The sequence below is a fragment of the Pristiophorus japonicus genome, chromosome 23 (genome assembly GCF_044704955.1).
Source record: "Pristiophorus japonicus isolate sPriJap1 chromosome 23, sPriJap1.hap1, whole genome shotgun sequence".
Taxonomy (NCBI): Eukaryota; Metazoa; Chordata; class Chondrichthyes; family Pristiophoridae; genus Pristiophorus; species Pristiophorus japonicus.
Window position 1 is genome coordinate 44,057,044 of NC_091999.1, and position 24,173 is coordinate 44,081,216.

Genomic DNA, 24,173 nt, shown 5'->3' on the forward strand with positions numbered 1-24,173 from the left:
TATCTCTGTAACAGCCTCCAGCCCCTACACCCCTCCCTATCTCTGTAACCACCTCCAGCCCTTCGACCCCTCACTAGATCTATAATCTCCTCCAGTGCTACGCCCCTCCTAATCCCTCTGACCACCTCCAGCTCCTAGACCCCTCCCTATCTCAGTAACCTGCACCCCTTACACCCCTTACACCCCTCTCTATACCTGTATCCTCCAGAACCTCCACACCTCCCTATCTCTATAAACCCCTCCAGCCCTAAACCCCACCCTAACTCTAACCTCCTCCAGCCACTACTCACCTCCCCATCTTTGTACCTTCCAGCTGCTACACCCCTCCCTATATCAGTAACGTCCTTCAGCCCCATACACCCCTCCCCATCTTTGTAACCTCCAGCCCCTACAACCCTCCCTATCCCTGTAACTTCCTCCAGCACCTACACCAGTCCCTATTTGGTAACGTCCTCCAACCCCGACACCTCTCACTATCTCTATCCCTCTCCAGCCTGTAAACCCCTCCCTATCTCTGTAACCTCCTCCAGCTCCAACACACCTCCCGATATCTGTAACCCCCTTAAGCCCTACAGCAATCCCAATCTTTGTAATCTCCTGCAAGACCTGCACCCTCCCTATCTGTGTAACCTCCTCCATCACCTACATGCCTCCCTATCTCTGTAACATCCTCCAGCCCCTACACCCCTCCCTATTGCTGTGACCTCCAGCCTGTACAACCCTCCCTATCTTTGTAACCTCCTTGAGTCCCTACATCCCTCCCCATCTCTGTAACCTTTTCTAAGGTCTGCAGCCCTCCCTATCTCTCTAATCTCCACCAGCGTCTACACCCCTCCCTATCTCTGCAACCTCCAGCCCCTACACCCCTCCCTCTCTCTTTAATCTCTTCCAGCCCCTGCACTACTCGCTATCTCTCTAACTTTCTCCAGCCCCTACACCCCTCCCCATTACTAAACTCCTCCAGCTCGCACACCCCGCTGCATGTCTGTGACCTCCAGCCCCTACACACCTCCCTATCTCTGTAATCTCCTCCAGCCCATTCTCCCCTCCCTATCTCTGTGACCTGCTTCAGCAACTAGAACCCTCCCTATCTCTGTGACCTCCAGCCCGTACATGCCTCCCTATCTGTTCCCTCCTCCAGCCCCTGCACCACTCCCTATCTTTGTAACCACCTCCAGTTTCTACTCTCCCTATCTCTGTAACCTCCTCTAGCCCATACATTCTTCCCTATCTTTGTAACCTCTAGCCCTACAACCCTCCCTATCTCCGTAACCCCTCCAGCCCCTGCACCCCTCCCTATTTCTATAACCCCCTCCAGCCCTAAACCCCTCCCTATCTTTGTAACCACCTCCAGTTTCTACTCTCCCTATCTGTTACCTCCTCCAGCTCCGACACACCTCCCAAAATCTGTAACCCCCTTAAGCCCGACACCCCTCCCTATCTCTGTAATCTCCTCCAGCTTCTACACACCTCCTTATCTCTCTAACCTTCTCCAGCCCCTGCAACCCTCCCTATCTCTGTAACCTCCGGTCCTACAAATCTCACCATCTCAAAACTCCTCCAGCTCCTACACCCTTCCACATCTCTGTAACCTCCAGCCACTACAGGCCTCACTATGTCTAACATCCTCCTGCTCCTCCACCCCTCCCTATCTCTAAACCTGCTCCAGCCCCTGCAACCCTCCCCATCTCTAACCTCCTCCAGCCCCTGCAACCCTCCCCATCTCTAACCTCCTCCAGCCCCTACACCCCTCCCTATCTGTGTCATCTCCTCCCTATCTCTGTAGTCTCCTCCAGCCTCCACACCCCTCCTATCTCTGCAACCAGCAACCCCTGGAAGTTTCCCTATCTCTCTAATCCCCTCCAACTCCGAAACCCCTTCCTCTCTCTGTAACCTCATCCAGCCCTTACACACCTCCCTATTTCTGAAACCTCCTTCAGCCACTACACACCTCCCTATCTCTGTAACCACCTCCAGCTCCTACAATCCTCCCTATCTCTTTAACCTCCAGCCTCTACGCCCCGCACTATCTCTGTATCCTCCTCCAGCCCGTACACCCCTCCCTATCTTGTAACCATCTCCAGCCCGTATACCCCTCCCTATCTCGGTAACCTCCTCCAGCCCCTACACCCCTCCCCATCTTTGTACCTTACAGCCTGCCCTATCCCTGTAATCTCCTCCAGCACCTACACCGCTCCCTATTTGGTAACGTCCTCCAGCTCCAACACCACTCCCTATCTCTGTTAGCTCCTTCAGTCCCGACAAACATCCCCATCTCCGTAATCTGCAGCCCTGACACCCCTCCCTTTCTCTAACATCCTCCAGCTCCTGAACCTTGCCCATCTTTGTAACCTCCAGTCCCTACACCCCTCACTATCTCCAACCTCCAGCACCTGCACACCTCCCTATCTCTGTAATCTCCTCCAGTCCCTACACCCATCCCTATCTCGGTAACCTCCTCCAGTCCCGACATCCTCCCTATCTCTGTGACCTCCTCCAGCACTACTACCCTCCCGCTCTGGAACCCCCTCAAGCCCTACACCCCTCCCAATCTCTGTAACCTCCTCCAAGACCAACAACCCTCCTTAACTCTGTAACGTGCTCCAACCCCTGCAAGCCTCCCTATCTCTAACCTCCTCCAGCCCCTACACCCCTTCCTACCTCTGTAACCTCCAGCCCTACAACCCTCCCTCTCTCTGTACCCTCCTCCAGCCCTACACTTCTCCCTATTTCTGTAACCTCCTCCAGCTCCTACACACCTCCCTATCTCTCTCACCTTCTCCAGCCCCTCAAACCCTCCCTACCTCTGTAGCCTCCAGCTCCTACACCCCTCCACATCTCTGTAATCTCCAGCCATTACAGGCCTCACTATCTCTGTAACCTCCTCCAGCTCCTACACCCATCCCTGTAACCTTCTCCAGCCCCTGCAACCCTCTCCATCGCTAACCTCCTCAAGCCCCTATACCTCTCCCTATCTGTGTCACCTCCTCCAGCCCTACACACCTCCCTATCTCTGTAACTTCCTCCCTATCTCTGCAGCCTCCTCCAGCCCCGACACCCCTCCCCATCTCTGTAACCTCCAGCCCTACATGCCTCCCCATCTCTGTACCTCCAGCCCCTACGCACCTCCCTAACTCTGTAACCTTCTGCAGCTCCTACAACCCTCCATATCTCTAACCTCCCCCAGCCCCCACACCTATCCCTATCTCTGTAACCTCCAGCCCTATCTCTGTAACCTCCAGCCCTACACCCCTCCCTATTTCTGTACCTCCTCCAGCCCCTACACCGCTCCCTATCGCTGTAACCTCCTGAAGACCCTACATCGCTCCCTATCTCTGTAACCTCCTGTCCTACACCCCTCCCTATCTCTGTAATCTCCTCCAGCCCCTGTTCCCCTCACTATCTCTCTGACCTCCAGCCCGTACACCCCTCCCCATCTCCGTTACCTCCTCCAGCCCCGACTTCCCTCCCTATCTTTGTAACCTCCAGCCCTACAACCTCCCTACCTGTGTGACCTCCAGCCCTACAACCCTCCCTATCTCTGTAACCTCCTCTAGCTCCTACACCCCTCCCTATCTCTGTAACCTCCACCCACTACAGGCTTCATTACCTCTGTAACCTCCTCCAGCTCCTACACCCCTCCCTGTAACCTTCTCCAGTCCCTGCAACCCTCCCTATCTCTAACCTCCTCCAATCTACACACCTCCCTATCTCTGTAACCTCCTCCATATCTCTGTAACCTCCTCCAGCCCCTACACCCCTCCCTATCTCTGTAACCTGCTCCAATGCCGACACTCCTCCCTATCTCTGTAACCTGCTCCAGCCCCTACACCGCTCCCCATCTCTAACCTCCTCCAGCCCTACACCCCTCCATATTTCCGTAACCTCCAGCTCCTACATCCCTCCCTATCTCTGTAACCTTCTCTAGCCCTTACACCCCTCCCTATCTCTGTAACCTCCTGCAGCCCCTACACCCTTCCCAATCTCTGTAACCTCCTCCAGCACTACAACCCCGTCCCCTCTGTAATACTCCGGCCCGTGGGAGGTGTATTTGAATCTAAACCAGCCCGCTATCAGTTTGAGTTTGATGCCCCTGCTCTACACTGTCCCCACAAAGACTCGTGGGGCAGGTGCAGCATAATTGCCAGGGCACGCGCAGCACGGGTTAGAAGCAGCATTTATAAATGATGGGGAAATGGAAACTGTTCACGGAGCATCTGTAAAGAATCATTCTTACCTATTTCACACACAGGCTAAAAGTCAACATAACCACAATACAAAGGCACAGAGTGTTATATTAGTATCTTCAGCTGCTCACTTCATGTCAATTTGCAAAACACGATTGCTGGGATGATTATCGCTTTCCTTGAAGAGACACAACTCCTCCTGCCTCCCCTGTACCATGACCCCATGACTGAACACCACACTATCAATTCTCAGACCGTCACTGACCTTATCTCTTCTAATGGAGAACCCAACAGTGGTAGAACTGAACCTAGCCAGATTCAGCACCTTCAGGGGAGGGGAACCAGTGAGTGTAGAACTGAACCCAGCCAGAATCAGTACCTTCAGGGGAGGGGAACCAGTGAGTGTAGAACTGAACCCAGCCAGAGTCAGTACCTTCAGGGGAGGAGAACCAGTGAGTGTAAAGCTGAACCCAGCCAGAGTCAGCACCTTCAGGGGAGGGGAACCAGTGAGTGTAGAACTGAACCCAGCCAGAGTCAGCACCGTCAGGGGAGGGGGACCAGTGAGTGCAGAACTGAACCCAGCCATGGTCAGCACCTTCAGGGGAGGGGAACCAGTGAGTGTAGAACTGAACCCAACCAGAGTCAGTACCTTCAGGGGAGGGGAACCAGTGAGTGTAGAACTGAACCCAGCCAGAGTCAGTACCTTCAGGGGAGGGGAACCAGTGAGTGTAGAACTGAACCCAGCCAGAGTCAGTACCTTCAGGGGAGGGGAACCAGTGAGTGTAGAACTGAACCCAGCCAGAGTCAGTACCTTCAGGGGAGGGGAACCAGTGAGTGTAGAACCGAACCCAGCCAGAGTCAGTACCTTCAGGGGAGGGGAACCAGTGAGTGTAGAACTGAACCCAGCCAGAGTCAGCACCTTCAGGGGAGGGGAACCAGTGAGTGTAGAACCGAACCCAGCCAGAGTCAGTACCTTCAGGGGAGGGGAACCAGTGAGTGTAGAAACGAAGCCAGCCAGAGTCAGCACCTCCAGGGGAGGGAGAGGAACCAGTTCGGGCAGAACTGAACCCAGTCAGGAGCGCGAGTGTGTGGGACAGTGATTTACAGCTTTGGAAGAACTAAAGAGGGAAAAATGTTCCACTGAAACTAGAATTGTCTGTTCTGAATTACTGTCCTGTACTTAGTGATGCCATTTGTAAACTCATTTTAAAGGATATTAGAAGGGGAGGATTTGCAGACGGGAAACTCAAACCAAACATCATATCAAGATCTGACAGAATCACTCCATTCATCAAGACCTGCATATTACACAGGATTACACCGGATATACGGCACAGAAACAGACCATTCGGCCCAACCAGGCCATGCCGGTGTTTATGCTCCACTCGAGCCTCCTCCCCTATTTCCTCATCCAAATCTATCAGCATAACCCTCTATTCCCTTCTCCCTCATATGCTTGTCCAACTTCCCCTTAAATGCATCGATACTATTCACTTCAACCACTCCTTGTGGCAGCGAGTTCCACATTCTCACCACTCTCTGGGTAAAGAAGTTTCTTCTGAAATCCCCATTGGATTTCTTGGTGACTATCTTATATTGATGGCCTCTAGTTTTGCACTTCCCCACAAGTGGAAACATTATCTCTGTATCCACTCTGTCAAAACCTTCCATACTTTTAAAGGCAAATAGTATGTTGGCTTTCATAACGAGGGGATTTGAATATAGGATCAGGGAGGTCTTACTGCAGTTGTACAGGGCCTTGGTGAGACCTCACCTGGAATATTGTATTCAGTTTTGGTCTCCTAATCAGCAGAAGGACATTCTTGCTATTGAGGGAGTGCAGTGAAGGTTCACCAGATTGATTCCCGGGATGGCAGGACTGACATATGAGGAGAGACTGGATCAACTGGGCCTTTATACATTGGAGTTTGGAAGGATGAGAGGGGATCTCATAGAAACATATAAGATTCTGAGGGACGGGACAGGTTAGATGCGGGTAGAATGTTCCTGATGTTGGGGAAGTCCAAAACCAGGGGACACAGTGTTAGGATAAGATGTAGGCCATTTAGGACTGAGATGAGGAGAAACTTCTTCATTCAGAGAGTTGTTAACCTGTGGAATTCCCTGTTGCAGAGAGTTTTTAATGCCAGTTCATTGGATATATTCAAGAGGCAGTTCGATATGGCCCTTATGGTTAACGGGATCTAGGGGTATGGAGAGAAAGCAGGAAAGGGGTACTGAGGGAATGATCAGCCATGATCTTATTGAATGGTGGTGCAGGCTCGAAGGGCTGAATGACCTATTCCTGCACCTATTTTCTATGTTTCTATGTAAAGAAATAATTAAAATTCAGACTGGATATGGTTACTACCTTTATAACGTAGAACTCAAACTGGTTTGTTGTTTGCCCTTCAGTTGGCCTCCATAAAATGGAACTGCACATGGTCTTCATAGGCAACTTGTCGGCTCTCTGGAAAGGTCCTTTGGCACACTGGACATTAGTTCACCACTCAGCCTTTTTTCAAGACCCAGCTTGTTCATCCTTTCCTGATGTGTATGCCCTCACATTTCAGGTATCATCCTTGTAAACCTTTGCACCCTCTCCAGTGCCTCTATATCCTTTTTACAATATAGCGACTAGAACTCTCTGTATTACTCCAAGTGTGGTCTAACCGAGGTTCGATACAGGTGTAGTATTACTTCCCTACTTTTCAATTCTATCGCTCTAGAAATAAACCCGAATGCTTGGTTTGCTTTTTTACAGCCTTGCTAACCTGTGGTGCCACTTTTAGTGATTTGTGTATTTGCACTCCAAGATCCCTTTGTTTCTCTGTCCCACCCAGACTCGCACCCTCCCAGTAATAAGTGACCTCCCCATTCTTCCAACCAAAGTGTAATACCTCACATTTATCTGTGTTAAACTTCATATAACATTTATCTGACCATTCTGCAAGTTTATCGAGTCCTCCTGTAATTTGTTGCAGTCCTCCTCAGTATTGACTAACCACCCCACACCCCACTTTGGTGTCAGCTGCAAATTTAGAAATTGTGTTTTTGATTTTAAAGTCTAAATCATTGATATAAATTATAAACAACAGTAGTCCCAGTACTGATCCTTGTGGAACACCACTACCCATCTTCTGCTACTGTGAATAGCTACCCTTTACCCCTACTCCCTGCGTTCTGTCTTGAAGCCAGCTAGCGATCCATTCTGTTACTTGTCTCCTGACTCTGCATTCTCTGACCTTGTTCATCAGTCTATTGTGGGGTACCTTATCGAAGGCCTTTTGAAAATCTAGATAAATTACATCCACTGCATTACCATTGTCTACTCACTCTGTTACCTCTTCAAAAAATTCAATCAGGATGGTCAAGCAAGAATTTCCCTTTTGGTATCCATGCTCACTATTCGTTATTATATTTTTGATTTAGAGATATTCTATTTTCTCCTTTAGTAGGGATTCCATTATTTTCCTACCACCGATGTTAAGCTGACTAGTCTTTAATTCCCTGGACATGTTCTGTCCCCCTTTGTAAATATAAGTATTGCATTAGCTACCTGCCACTCCTCTGACACATTATTATTATTACAAATGATTAACTATGTGTAGTTATGCCTCTGCTATCTCTTCCCTTGATTCTTTAAAAATGCGTGGATGCAATCCATCTGGACCAGGGGTTTTAACTTCTTTGAGTTGATTTGTTTATTTATTGTGTCCCCTCCTTTTTATTTTAAATGCACTTAACTCATTACTAATCTCATCATCCAACGTCATGTCCACCTGTTCTATATCCCTGGTAAATACTGAGGCAAAATGATCATTTAATATTTCTGCCATCTCTCTATCGTTACCTGTGATATTATCCTGTCTATCCCTTAATGGCCCTATTGCCATTCCAACCGTCCTTTTTATTGATGTGCCTGTAAAAGACTATGCTATTTTGTTTTATGTTCCTTGACTATTTAATTTCATGCTTCCTCTTTGCCTTCCTAATTGTTTTTTTGACATTGCTCCTAATCGTATTGTATCAGGAGAGAATTCTACAGAGATAATTTATGTATTGGTTGTAATCCACCAAAATTCCCTGGATTCTGGAGAGGTCCCAGCGGACTGGAAAACCGCAAATGTAACACTCCTATTTCAGAAAGGAGTGTGACAGAAAGCAGGAAACTATAGACCAGTTAGTCCAACATCTGTCCTTGGGAAAATACTGGAGTCCATTATTAAGGAAGTAGTAGCAGGACATTTGGAAAATGATATTGCAGTCAAGCAGAGTCAGCATGGTTTTATCAAAGGGAAATCAAGTTTGACACTGCAAAAAGATATAGACAGGCTCAGTAGGCAAAAATTTGGCAGATGAAATATAATGTGGAAAAATGTGAGGTTATGCACTTGGTAGGAAAAATAAAAAAGCATTTGATTATTTAAATGGGGAGAGATTACAGAGGGATCTGAGGGTTCATGTACATGAAACACAAAAAGTTAGCATGCAGGTACAGCAAGTAGTTAGGAAGGCAAATGGAATGTTGACCTTTTGCAAGGGGAATGGAGTATAAAAGTAGGGAAGTCCTGCTACAACTGTACAGGGCATTGGTGTGACTACACCTGGCGTTCTGTGTACAGTTTTGGCCTCCTTATTTAAGAAGGGATATACTTGCATTGGAGGCAGTTCAGAGAATGCTCACGAGGTTGATGCCTGAGATGAAGGGGTTGTCTTATGAAGAAAGGTTGAGCAGGTTGGGCCTATACTCATTCGAGTTGATAAGAATGAGAGGTGATCTTATTGAAATGTATAAGATTCTGAGGGGGCTTGCCAGGGTTGATACAGAGAGGATGTTTCCTCTTGAGGGAATCTAGAACTGGGAGGCATAGTTTCAGAATAAGGGGTCGCCCATTTAAAATGGAAATGAGAGGAATTACTTCTCAGAGGGTCATGAATCTGTGGACTTCTCTACCCCAGAGAGCTGTGGAGGCTGGGTCATTGAATATATTTAAAGGGGAGATAGACAGATATGTGAACGATAAGGGAGTCCAGGGTTATGGAGAGCGGGCAGGGAAATGGAGTTGATACCAAGATCAGAACGGCCATGATCTTATTGAATGGCGGAGCAGGCTTCATCCTGCTTCTATTTCTTGTGTGTTTTCCCTTATCATGCAGGCTCCTGCTGTTTATGTACTTAATGTCTGCCTCTTTCCTTACCCTCAATTGTTCCCTTATGGTTTTATTCATCCACGGAGTCTCATTAGTATTTAGTTTGTTCTTTCCTTTTAGCAGAATATATTGTTCCTGCACTCTTGAACACCATTTTAAATGTTTCCTATTGCTGTTCTACAATCTTTTTTGCCAATATTGTTGCCCTGAGTGAGTGTTCCAGTGCACTGCCTGTGGAAAGAGCTTTAACCAGTTACACAGCCTGAAAAAACCATTGCACCATTCACAGCGCGGAGGATCTGTAAACGTGTTGTGTGTGTGGACCTGATGGTCCAATCTGGAGAGACACAAGGACACCCCCACCATGGAGAAACCGTGGAAATGTGATGACTGAGAAAGGATTCAATTACCCGTCCCTGATGGAAACTCATTGCTACAGGCACACCGGGGAGAGGCCGTTCAACTGCTCCGTGTGTGGGAAGGGATTCACTCGGTCACCCAACCTCCATACACACCAACAAGTTCACATTGGGGAGAGGCCGTTCACCTTCCATGTGTGAATGGAGCATCAAGCTGGTTTTCAATTTGCCCTTCCCCGGGGATTTCCTGAGCATGTGCTAGGGCCCAGTGGGCTTTCAGTGCTCTGGGGTATTTCTGGGTATGTCCTCACGACCTGGAATTCTCTCACATTGACCCCTGGGTGTGAGGCCACGCTCTGTGCCTTTAAACACTGGAGTGAAGCCGAGTCCTGCAGGCACACAGTCAGCAGGAGGAGTTTCTAACTGTCTGGACCGGTCCCTTGGGGAGATTGTTCCCACTTTTGGACCAGTTGTGGTTTCTCCGCTTTGTCCCGTTGCATGTTCCCTTGGATTGGATCTTTATTTGTTCCCTTTGATTTGGTTCAGTTTCACTGCTGGACCCACCACTCAAAGCCCCTTGTCTGATCTTCCCTCCTCCCTCATCTCCCACACTGCACCAGCTCTCCTCCTCTTTCCCCCTTGGTTGTGTTCCACACTCTGGGCCTTGGGCCTTCCCCAGGGATTCTCAGTATGAACAGGGGGATGTGTGTTGAGACAGGATGTCCCAGCTCTCCACCTTTAAAGGGACAAGGAGAGGACCAGCTGGGCTGAATGGCCCTGCTTTATGACATCACTGCAGTGCCTAGCAACCACCCTCCCTGAGCCCTGCTCATTATGGGCTGGGTTGAGCTCAGTGCTGTTACAGGAAGGGAAACAGGAGCAGGATTCGAGCCATGTGGAGCCCAGGATTAATGGGGAGAGGTACATGATCAATTTATACCTTATTGAGTGAGAAAGGTCAGTGTCCCGGACACTTGCTGTCCCTCAGTATCTGTGTCAGGGAGAAGCTGACGGGTTTGTGTTACCTTCTGTAGGTGAACCTTTCTGCTCATCGAGGTGCTGGGGAATGGGACATTTTATCAGTCAGAGCACCTCTTGTCAGATATGTCGAACATTCGATGTTCCAGTCCTACTTGGGTCCCCTCCCTCAGCTCTTTTTCCGGTACGTTGATGACTGAATTGGTGCCATTTCCTGCTCTCGCCCAGAAATAGAAAATGCCATTCTCTTTGCGTGCAATTTCCACCCTTCCCTCACCTTCACACGGTCTATCTCTGACTCTTCCCTTCCGCAACTTCTCTGTTTCCATTTCTGGGATAGGCTGTCGTCAAACATTCACGATAAGCCCACTAACTCCCACAGCTGCCGGGACTAGACTTCCTCTCACCCTGCTTCCTGCAAGGACTCTATTCCATTCTCCCAGTTTCTCTGTCTCTGTCAATATTCTGACAATGCAACCTTCCCTACTGTAGCCAGTCCTGCAGCAAGAGTGCACTTAACTTAAAGGGAACCGACATTAAAGGGTTAAGTGGCCGTACAGTAAAGGCTGTTTTGTAAATTGACCAAAGCTTCGAGGAACCAACGGGAATTTTAAATGAAATGTTGAAATTTTAAATGAACAAGTTTCTGAGATGAACCGAATGCAGACACGATTGATTGACCATGAATATGCTAAGCAAGGAAGTAGTTGGAGTAATCAGATCACACAATGACATGTGTGTGTTTAAATTCAACAGGACTGTCCAGTCCATTGACCTTCTGTGGTCAGGCTGTTAACAAGGCTTGCAAATCAACAGCACAGGTAATGACCAGGGCTCCAGCCAGTCTGGATCCTTTGGATATGTTCATTTTGAAATTGTTGCTGGAGAAAAAAAACATTCTGCAACCTTCAAACCGGAACGTTTTCCCATCAAAACCCCTTTGTGTGATGATGGACTATTCACTGACCCAGGATGGAGAAGTGATTAAATCAAGTACTCTATAGATTAGCAGAGATAGACAGGATTAAGATGGTACAATCAAAGGGGGAGGGTTGAGTCAATTGTCAGGGGTATGATCTTTGTATTATAAAAACTGGCCATCTTACAAGGGAACTGCGGACAGATTTGAGCCCCTGTACAGATGGAAACACGCCTCTCCGAATGATCGCCTGAGTGAGTGGTGTTTGAAGTTAAAGGGAAATGGAATGTTGGCCTTTCATCATAGGCAGTCCATCGGAATCGAGGAAGACTTGCTTCCACTCTTAGCATGAGTTGTTAGGTGGCTGTAGAGTCCAATATGAGAACCACAGTCTCTGTCACAGGTCGGACAGATAGTCTTTGAGGGAAAGGGTGGGCAGGGAGCCTGGTGTTCTGCACGCTTTTTCCGCTGTTTGCGCGTGACTTTCGCATGCTCTCGGCAACGTTACTCGAGGAGCTCAGAGCCCTCCCGAATGCACTTCCTCCACTTAGGGCAGTCGATGGTCAAGGACTCTCAGGTGTCAGTGGGCATGTCGCAGTTTATCAGGGAGGCTTTGTAACGTTTCCTCTGCCCACCTTTGGCTCGTTTGCCGTGGATGAGTACCGAGGAGAGCAAGGGGATGGAGTATAAAAGCAGAGAAGTCGTGCTACAACTGTACCGGGTAATGGTGAGGCCACACCTGGAGTACTGCGTACAGTTTTGGTCTCCTATTTAATAAGGGATATAGTTGCACTGGAGGCAATACAGAGAAGGTTCACGAGATTGATTCCTGGGATGAAGGGCTTGTCTTCTGAGGAAAGTTTGAGCAGGTTAGGCCTGGACTCATTGGAGTTTAAAAAATTAGGTGATCTTATTGAAACGTATAAGATTCTGAGTGGGCTTGACAGGGCAGATGCACAGAGGATGTTTTCCATCGTGGGGGAATCTAGAACCAGGGGACATAGTTTTATAATAAGTGGTTGCCCATTTTAAACAGATAAGAAGGAATTTCTTCTTTCAGAGGATCATGAACATTTTGAATTCTCTGCCCCAGAGAGCTATGGAGGCTGGGTCACTGAATATACTTAAGGTGGAGTTAGACAGATTTTTGAGCGACAAGGGAGTCGAGGGTTATGGGGAGCGGGCAGCAAAGTGGAGTTGAGGCCAAGATGAGATCAACCATGATCTTATTGAATTGCGGAGCAGGCTTGAGGGGCCAAATGGCCGACACCTGCTCCTATCTCTTATGTTCTTATGAAGAGTGTATGTGAGCACATTGCGAAGTTATAAGGAACAGTTTATGTGAGCACTGTGTGTTTATAGGGAACAGTGTATGTGTGCACACTGTTTAGAGGGAACAGTGTATGTGGGCACTGTGTTTATAGGGAACAGTGTATGTGAGCACTGTGTTTATAGGGAACAGTGTATGTGTGCATTGTGTTTATAGGGAACAGTGTATGTGTGCACTGTGTTTATAGGGAACAGTGTATGTGAGCACTGTGTTTATAGGGAACAGTGTATGTGAGCACTGTGTTTATAGGGAACAGTGTATGTGAGCATTGTGTTTATCGGGAACAGTGTATGTGAGCACTGTGTTTATAGGGAACAGTGTATGTGTGCACTGTGTTTATAGGGAACAGTGTATGTGAGCACTGTGTTTATAGGGAACAGTGTATGTGAGCACTGTGTTTATAGGGAACAGTGTATGTGAGCATTGTGTTTATAGGGAACAGTGTATGTGAGCACTGCGTTTATAGGGACCAGTGTATGTGAGCATTGTGTTTATATGGAACAGTGTATGTGAGCACTGTTTATAGGGAACAGTGTATGTGAGCACTGTGTTTATAGGGAACAGTGTATGTGAGCACTGTGTTTATAGGGACCAGTGTATGTGAGCACTGTGTTTATAGGGAACAGTGTATGTGAGCACTGTGTTTATAGGGACCAGTGTATGTGAGCACTGTGTGTTTATAGGGAACAGTGTACGTGAGCACTGTGTGAAGTTATAGGGAACAGTGTATGTGAGCACTGTGTTTATAGGGAACAGTGTATGTGAGCACTGTGTGAAGTTATAGGGAACAGTGTATGTGAGCACTGTGTTTATAGGGAACAGTGTACGTGAGCACTGTGTTTATAGGGACCAGTGTATGTGAGCACTGTGTGAAGTTATAGGGAACAGTGGATTGACGTTTGCTATCTGCAATACAATAAACAGTTAACAGAATACTGATACAAAAGAAAAATACCACGGATGCTGCAATCTCGAATAAAAACAGAAAATGCTGGAAGTCTCAGCAGGTCAGGCAGCATCTGTGGAGAGAAAGATTTAACGTTTTGGGTCTGTGACCCTTGGTCAGAACTGATTCTGTTTCTCTCCACAGATGCTGTCTGACCTGCTGAGACTTCCAGCATTTTCTGTTGTAATTATTATAAAAGAATACTGAGTTGTGAACCTTGACCATTTCCCCCAGCCAGATGGGTTCAGATGGGATTCTGGGATTAGAGTACAAGAGGGAAGGTGTGGGTTCACCCACCTACAATACTACAGCTTCCAATATGTCCCCTCCCTCACCTGTCTTTCCGGTACATTGATGACTCTATTGATGTCCTTTCCTGCTCTCGCCCTGAACGAGACAATTTTATTCTCTTTGCTTCCAATTTCCACCCTTCCCTCACCTTCATATGTTCCATCTCTGACTCTTCCCTTCCCTTCCTCAATTTCCCTGTTTCCATATCTGGGTCCGGGCTATCGAACAGTATCCACTATAATACCACTGACTCTCACCCTGCTTCCTGTAAGGACTCTACTCCATTCTCCCAGTTTCAACATCTCTGCTGCATCTGTTCTCACAATGCCACCTTCCATACGAGTGCTTCCGACATGTCTTTTTCCTCAACCGAGAATTCCCCTCTACCGTGGTTGACGTGGCCCTCAACCGTGTCCGTTCCATTTCCCGCACTTCTGCTCTCATCCCCGCCCCTCCCTCCCAGAACCATGAGAGGGTTCCCCTTGTGCTCACCTTTCACCCCACCCCTGATATCTCCAGCATGGGTCCTACCACCAAGCACATCGTCCCCTCCCCTCCCAGCATTCTGAAGGACCACTCCCTCTGCGACACCCTGGCCCACTCCTCAGTCACCACCAATAACCCCTCCCCTCCACACTTAAACCCACAACCTTCTGACTCAGAGACGATTGTGCTAACCACTGAGCCACAGCTGACACTTAACCACCTTATCTACCTGGTCTGCTACCTTCAGGGATCTGTGGACATGTACTCCAAGGTCCCTTTGTTCCTCTACACTTCTCAGTGTCCTACCATTTAATGTGTATTCCCTTGCCTTGTTAGCCCTCCCCAAATGCATTACCTCTCCCGTCTCCAGACTGACTTCCATTTGCCACTGTTCTGTGCACCTGATCAGTCCATTGATATCTTCCTGCAGTCGACAGCTTTCTTCTTCATCAACCACACGGCCAAATGTTCTATCCTCTGCAAACTTCTTAATCATACCCCCTACATTCAAGTCTAAAACATAGATAAATACCACCAAAAGCAAAGGACCTAGTACCGAGCCCTGCGGAACCACACTGGAAACAGCCTTCCAGTCACACAAACACCCATCGACCATTACCGTTCACTTCCTGCCTCTGAGCCTCCACCACCCTTTACCCCATCTCTCTGCTTTCTGTCATGCAGCCAGCCAGCTATCCATTCTGCTACTTGTCCCCTGACTGCGCATCCCCTGAACTTAGTCATAGTCTATTATGTGGCACCTTATTGCAGGCCTTTGGAAATCTAGATAAATTACATCTACTCCATGGGGATAGGATGGGAAAGTGGAGTGGGTTTTGAAGTTCAGCGATGATCTTATCGAATGGTGGGGCAGGCTCCAGGGACAGTCTGACCTGATCCTATTTCTCATGCTATGAATCACAGGATCACAGAGACAATGTCGCTTTAAACACAGGGGGAAGGCACTGGGCGCTGCACATGCTCAGAGGCTCAAACCTCGCCAACAATCCGAACCCTGCTGCGTCTGCGCGCTGGGCCCGGGTCGCCATGGAAACCACGTGGGGCCTTGTGGGTAAGCGGGACGGGCGGCCGTTGAGGCCCAATCACCGACGGAAACACTAGTTAGGTCACAGCTGGAGTACTGCATGCAGTTCTGATCACCACATAACAGGAATGATGTGATTGCACCAGACAGGGTACAGAGGAGATTTACGAGGATGTTGCCTGGACTGGAAACGTATAGCTATGAGGAAAGGTTGGATACACTGGGGCTGAGGGGAGATTTAATTGAGCTGTATAAAATTATGAGGGGCATAGATTGAGTGGATAGGAAGGACCTAATTTCTTAGCTGAGGGTTCAATAACCAGGGGGCATAGATTTATAGTATTGGGGGAGGTTTGGAGGAGATATGAGGGTAAATTTCTTCATGCAGAGGGTGGTGCAGATCTGGAACTCACTGCATGAAAGGGTGGTAGAGGCAGAAACCCTCACCACATTTAAAATACTTGGATATGCACCTGAAGTGCCGTAATGTACAGGGCCACGGACCGAGAGCTGGATAGCTCTTTGTTGGCTGGCTCGGACACGGGGGGCCAAAATGGACTCGTTCCACGCTGTAAATTTCTATGATTGAGGTACAGCATGGGTTAGATACAGAGTAAAGCTCCCTCTACACTATCCCTGTGATCAGTCCCAATGCAGATACAGCATGGGTTAGATATAGAGTAAAGCTCCCTCTACACTATCCCTGTGAACAGTCCCAATGCAGATACAGCATGGGTTAGGTATAGAGTAAAGCTCCCTCTACACTATCCCTGTGATCAGTCCCAATGCAGATACAGCATGGGTTAGGTACAGAGTAAAGCTCCCTCTACACTATCCCTGTGATCAGTCCCAATGCAGATACAGCATGGGTTAGATACAGAGTAAAGCTCCCTCTACACTATCCCTGTGAACAGTCCCAATGCAGATAACAGCATGGGTTAGATACAGAGTAAAGCTCCCTCTACACTATCCCTGTGAACAGTCCCAATGCAGATACAGCACGGTTTAGGTACAGAGTAAAGCTCCCTCTACACTGTTCCTGTGAACAGTCCCAATGCAGATACAGCACGGTTTAGGTACAGAGTAAAGCTCCCTCTACACTATCCCTGTGAACAGTCCCAATGCAGATACAGCATGGGTTAGGTATAGAGTAAAGCTCCCTCTACACTATCCCTGTGAACAGTCCCAATGCAGATACAGCATGGGTTAGATACAGAGTAAAGCTCCCTCTACACTGTTCCTGTGAACAGTCCCAATGCAGATACAGCACGGTTTAGGTACAGAGTAAAGCTCCCTCTACACTGTTCCTGTGAACAGTCCCAATGCAGATACAGCATGGGTTAGGTACAGAGTAAAGCTCCCTCTACACTATCCCTGTGAACAGTCCCAATGCAGATACAGCATGGGTTAGATACAGAGTAAAGCTCCCTCTACACTGTTCCTGTGAACAGTCCCAATGCAGATACAGCATGGGTTAGATACAGAGTAAAGCTCCCTCTACACTATCCCTGTGAACAGTCCCAATGCAGATACAGCATGGGTTAGATACAGAGTAAAGCTCCCTCTACACTATCCCTGTGAACAGTCCCAATGCAGATACAGCATGGGTTAGATACAGAGTAAAGCTCCCTCTACACTATCCCTGTGAACAGTCCCAATGCAGATACAGCATGGGTTAGATACAGAGTAAAGCTCCCTCTACACTATCCCTGTGAACAGTCCCAATGCAGATACAGCATGGGTTAGATACAGAGTAAAGCTCCCTCTACACTATCCCTGTGAACAGTCCCAATGCAGATACAGCATGGGTTAGATACAGAGTAAAGCTCCCTCTACACTATCCCTGTGAACAGTCCCAATGCAGATACAGCATGGGTTAGATACAGAGTAAAGCTCCCTCTACACTGTTCCTGTGAACAGTCCCAATGCAGATACAGCATGGGTTAGATACAGAGTAAAGCTCCCTCTACACTATCCCTGTGAACAGTCCCAATGCAGATACAGCATGGGTTAGATACAGAGTAAAGCTCCCTCTACACTATCCCTGTGAACAGTCCCAATGCAGATACAGCATGGGTTAGATACAGAGTAAAGCTCCCTCTACACTATCCCTGTGAACAGTCCCAATGCAGATACAGCATGGGTTAGATACAGAGTAAAGCTCCCTCTACACTATCCCTGTGAACAGTCCCAATGCAGATACAGCACGGGTTAGATACAGAGTAAAGCTCCCTCTACACTGTTCCTGTGAACAGTCCCAATGCAGATACAGCATGGGTTAGGTACAGAGTAAAGCTCCCTCTACACTATCCCTGTGAACAGTCCCAATGCAGATACAGCACGGGTTAGATACAGAGTAAAGCTCCCTCTACACTATCCCTGTGAACAGTCCCAATGCAGATACAGCACGGGTTAGATACAGAGTAAAGCTCCCTCTACACTGTTCCTGTGAACAGTCCCAATGCAGATACAGCACGGTTTAGGTACAGAGTAAAGCTCCCTCTACACTATCCCTGTGAACAGTCCCAATGCAGATACAGCACGGTTTAGGTACAGAGTAAAGCTCCCTCTACACTGTTCCTGTGAACAGTCCCAATGCAGATACAGCATGGGTTAGGTACAGCAAATAGCTCCCTCTGCCCTGTCCCATTGAACACCGCCAGGGCAGCTACAGCATTGATCAGATTCAGAGTAAAACAGAAACAAATGTTCACCCAGAGGGTGCTGGTGGTCTGGAACTCACTGCCTGAAATGGTGGTCAAGGCAGAAACCCTCATCACATTTAAAAAGCACAGGCTCGACAGGCTGAGCGGCCTCTTTCTGCGCTGTACCCATTCTATGATATCCAGAATATTAAAGTCCAGCCCAGTTATAGGGATTATTACATCAGCAGCAACAATCCCCAACTGTCAGAGTGAACATGGTTCAGTCCAGGATGTGATAAACAGCAAAAATAACAGCAGATTCCAACGCTGCAGTCCGTTGTGAACTCACTGGTGTGTCAGCAGGCTGGACGACTAAGTGAATCCCTTCCCACACTCAGGGCAGGTGAATGGCCTCTCCCCAGTGTGAGTGCATTGATGATGTATCAGATACTTTCTCCTATTAAAGCTCATCTCACAGTCAGAACATTTAAACGGTCTCTTATTGGTGTGAACAAGTTGGTGTGCAGTGAGCTGGGATGAAGGAGTGAATCCCGTCCCACACACGGAACAGGCAAAAGGTCTCTCCCCAGTGTGAACTCACTTGTGTTCAGTGAGGTCGGATGACTGAGTGAACCCCTTTCCCACACTCGGAGCAGGTGAATGACCTCTGCGTCGATGAGTTTCCAACAGGGACGTGTAATTGAATCCCTTCTCACAGTTCCCACATTTCCACAGCTTCTCTGTGGTGCAGGTATCATTGTGTCTCTGCAGATTGGACGATCAGTGAAGCCTCGTCCACACATAAAACATGTACGGTTTCTCCCTGCTATGAATGGTGCAATGTTTTTTCAGTCGGTGTAACTGGTTAAAGCTCTTTCCACAGGCAGTGCACTGGAACACTCACTCGGGTGTGTGTGTCTCAGTGCTTTTCCAGTCACACTGATATTTGAAATCTTTTCCCACAGACAGAACAGGAAAATATTTCACCTACTTTGTCAGGCTGATGATATTCAGGTCCTGATGATTCGAGTGACTATCAGATCTTGATATCATGATTGGTTCGAGTTTCCCGTCTACAGATCCTCCTCATCTAATATCCTGTGAAAAGTCAGCACTGGAAGTGCAGGATAGAAATTGAGGACAGCCAATTCCAGTTTCTATGGAACATTCTTTCCTCTGTTGTTCCCAAAAGCGGTAAATCCCCATTCCACACACTCTCCCTCCTCCCTGAGCTGAAATCCAAACCCATCTCACCATCTCCAACATTTCTGTCCTCCATGCCCAGTTTTCTCCTCCCTCTGCTCTGGTTGGGTTCAGTTCTTCACCCTCTGTCTACAGAGTGAGAATAAAACTAATTAGTGAGGGAGGGGTTCCGGTGAGCAAAAATTAAAAAAGTCAAAGAATAAAGAGAAGGCAATAGGGCAGGGTAGCACTGGGGGAAATGGAAACCAGAGCATGACAGGAAGGAACAGAATGTAAAATCATAAAGGTGAATCAGAAAGTGGGGTCAAAGCAGGAAAAAATGGTTTAAAAAAATCTGAATGCAAGCAGCATTTGTAACAAAATAGATGAGTTCACAGCACAAATAGATACAAATGGGTATGATCTGATAACCATTACAGAGACGTGGTTGCAAGGTGACCAGGACTAGGAACTAAATATTCAGGGATATTTGACAATTCAAAAGGACAGACAGAAAGGAAAATGGTGTTGGGTACCACTGTTAATAAAGGATGAGATCAGTGCGTTAGTAAGAAACGATATTGGCTCAGAGGATCAAGATGTTGAATCAGTTTGGGTGGAGATAAGGAATAATAAGTGGCTGGTGGGCGTAGTCTATAGGCCCCCTAAACAGTCGCTACACTGTTGGACGGAGTATAAATCAAGAAATAATGGAGGATTGTAAAAAAGGAACGGCAATAATTATGGGTGATTTTAACCTTCATATTGATTGGACAAAGAAAATTGGCCAGGGTAGCCTTGAGGAAGATTTCATAGAGTGTATCCGGGATAGTTTCCTTGAACAGTATGTTGCAGAACCAGCCAGGGAGCAGGCTATCTTAGATCTAGTACTGTGTAATGAGACAGAATTAATAAATGATCTCCTGGTAAAGGATCCTCTAGGAATGAGTGACAATAGCATGGTAGAATTTCAAATTCAGTTGGACAGTGAGAAAGTTAGACCTCAAACCTAAGCCTAAAGAAAGCAAACTACAAAGGTTCGAGGGCAGAGTTGGGTAAAGTGGACTGGGAAAATAGATTAAAGTGTGGGACAGTTGATGAGCACCGGCAGACATTTAAGGAGGTATTTCATAACTCGCAACAAAAATATATTCCAATGAGAAGGAAAGACTGTAAGAGAAGGGATAACCATCTGTGATTCAATCAAGCAGATTCAGCATGGTTTTATGAAAGGGAAATCATGTTTGACAAATTTTCTGGAGTTCTTTGAGCATGTAACGAACAGAGTGGTTAAGGGGGATGTGGTGTATTTAGATTTCCAAAAGGCATTCGATAAGCTGCCACATAAAAGGTTACTGCACAAGATAAAAGTTCACGGGGTCAGGGTGGATAGCATGGATAGAGGTTGGCTAACCAATAGAAAACAGAGAGTCGGGTAATTTTCCGGTTGGCAAACAGTAACTAGTGGGTTGCCTCAGGGATTGGTGTTGGGGCCTCAACTATTTTACAATCTATATCAATGACTTGGATCTTGGATGAAGGGACAAAGTGTAATGTAGCTAAGTTTGCTGATGATACAAAGATGGATGGGAAAGCAAGTTGTGAGGAGGACACAAAAAATCTGCAAAGTGATATAGACAGACTGAGTGAGTGGGCAAAAATTTGGCCGATGCAGTATAATGTGGGAAAATGTGAGGTTATCCACTTTGGCAGAAAAAATAGGAAAGCACATTATAATTTAAATGGAGAAAAATTGCAAAGTGCTGCAATACAGAGGGACCTGGGGGCCCTTGTGCAGGAAACACACAAAGTTAATATACAGGTGCAACAAGTGATCAGGAAGGCAAATGGAATGTTAGCCTTTATTGCAAGGGGGATGGAGTATAAAAGGAGAGAAGTCCTGCTACAACTGTACAGGGTATTGGTGAGGCCACACCTGGAGTACTGCGTACAGTTTTGGTCTCCGTATTTAAGGAAGGATATACTTGCATTGGAGGCTGTTCAGAGAAGGTTCACGAGGTTGATTCTGGAGATGAGGGGGTTGACTTATGAGGATAGTTTGAGCAGGTTGGGCCTCTACCCATTGGAGTTCAGAACAATGAGAGGTGATCTTATTTAAACTTATCAGATAATGAAGGGGCTCGACAAGGTGGATGCAGAGAGGATATTTCCACTCATAGGAGAAACTAAAATTAGGGGACATAGTCTTAGAAACATAGAAAATAGGTGCAGGAGTAGGCCATTCGGCCCTTCTAGTCTGCACCGCCATTCAATGAGTTCATGGCTGAACATTCAACTTCAGTACCCCATTCCTGCTTTCTCGCCATACCCCTTGATCCCCTTAGTAGTAAGGGCCACATCTAACTCCTTTTTGAATATATTTAGTGAATTGGCCTCAACAACTTTCTGTGGTAGAGAATTCCACAGGTTCACCACTTTCTGGGTGAAGAAGTTCCTCCGCATCTCGGTCCTAAATGGCTTACCCCTTATCCTTAGACTGTGACCTCTGGTTCTGGACTTCCCCAACATTCTTCCTGCATCTAACCTGTCTAACCCCATCAGAATTTTAAATGTTTCTATGAGGTCCCTTCTCATTCTTCTGAACTCCAGTAAATACAAGCCCAGTTGATCCAGTCTTTCTTGATCGGTCAGTCCCGCCATCCCGGGAATCAGTCTGGTGAACCTTCGCTGCACTCCCTCAATAGCAAGGATGTCCTTCCTCAGGTTAGGAGACCAAAACTGTACACAATACTCCAGGTGTGGCCTCACCAATGCCCAGTACAACTGTAGCAAAACCTCCCTGCCCCTGTACTCAAATCCCCTCGCTATGAAGGCCAACATGCCATTTGCTTTCTTAACCGCCTGCTGTACCTGCATGCCAACCTTCAATGACTGATGTACCATGACACCCAGGTCTCGTTGCACCTTCCCTTTTCCTAATCTGTCACCATTCAGATAATAGCCTGTCTCTCTGTTTTTACCACCAAAGTGGATAACCTCACATTTATCCACATTCTACTTCACCTGCCATGCATTTGCCCACTCACCTAACCTATCCAAGTCGCTCTGCAGCCTCACAGCATCCTCCTCGCAGCTCACACTGCCACCCAACTTAGTGTCATCCGCAAATTTGGAGATACTACATTTAATCCCCTCATCTAAATTATTAATGCACAGTGTAAACAGCTGGGGCCCCAGCACAGAACCTTGCGGTACCCCACTAGTCACTGCCTGCCATTCTGAAAAATACCCATTTACTCCTACTCATTGCTTCCTGTCTGACAACCAGTTCTCAATCCACGTCAGCACACTACCCCCAATCCCATGTGCTCTAACTTTGCACATCAATCTCTTGTGTGGGACCTTGTCAAATGCCTTCTGAAAGTCCAAATATACCACATCAACTGGTTCTCCCTTGTCCACTCTACTGGAAACATCCTCAAAAAATTCCAGAAGATTTGTCAAGCATGATTTCCCTTTCACAAATCCATGCTGACTTGGACCTATCATGTCACCTCTTTCCAAATGCACTGCTATGACATCCTTAATAATTGATTCCATCATTTTACCCACTACCGATGTCAGGCTGACCGGTCTGTAATTCCCTGTTTTCTCTCTCCCTCCTTTTTTAAAAAGTGGGGTTACATTGGCTACCCTCCACTCCATAGGAACTGATCCAGAGTCAATGGAATGTTGGAAAATGACTGTCAATGCATCCACTATTTCCAAGGCCACCTCCTTAAGTACTCTGGGATGCAGTCCATCAGGCCCTGGGGATTTATCGGCCTTCAATCCCATCAATTTCCCCAACACAATTTCCCGGCTAATAAGGATTTCCCTCAGTTCCTCCTCATTACTAGACCCCACGACCCCTTTTATAACCGGAAGGTTGTTTGTCTCCTCCTTTGTGAATACCGAACCAAAGTACTTGTTCAATTGGTCCGCCATTTCTTTGTTCCCCGTTATGACTTCCCCTGATTCTGACTGCAGGGGACCTACGTTTGTCTTTACTAACCTTTTTCTCTTTACATATCTATAGAAAGTTTTGCAATCCGTCTGAATGTTCCCTGCAAGCTTCTTCTCGGACTCCATTTTCCCTGCCCTAATCAAACCCTTTGTCCTCCTCTGCTGAGTTCTAAATTTCTCCCAGTCCCCGGGTTCGCTGCTATTTCTGGCCAATTTGTATGCCACTTCCTTGGCTTTAATACTATCCCTGATTTCCCTTGATAGCCACGGTTGAGCCACCTTCCCTTTTTTATTTCTATGCCAGACAGGAATGTACAATTGTTGTACTTCATTCATGCGGTCTCTAAATGTCTGCCATTGACCATCCACAGTCAACCCCTTAAGTATCATTCGCCAATCCATCCCAGCCAATTCACGCCTCATACCTTCAAAGTTACCCTTCTTTAAGTTCTGGACCATGGTCTCTGAATTAACTGTTTCATTCTCCATCCTAATGCAGAATTCCACCATATTATGGTCACTCTTCCCCAAGGGGCCTCGCACAACGAGATTGCTAATTAATCCTCTCTCATTACACAACACCCAGTCTAAGATGGCCTCCCCCCTAGTTGGTTCCTCGACATATTGGTCTAAAAAACCATCCCTTATGCACTCCAGGAAATCCTCCTCCACCGTATTGCTTCCA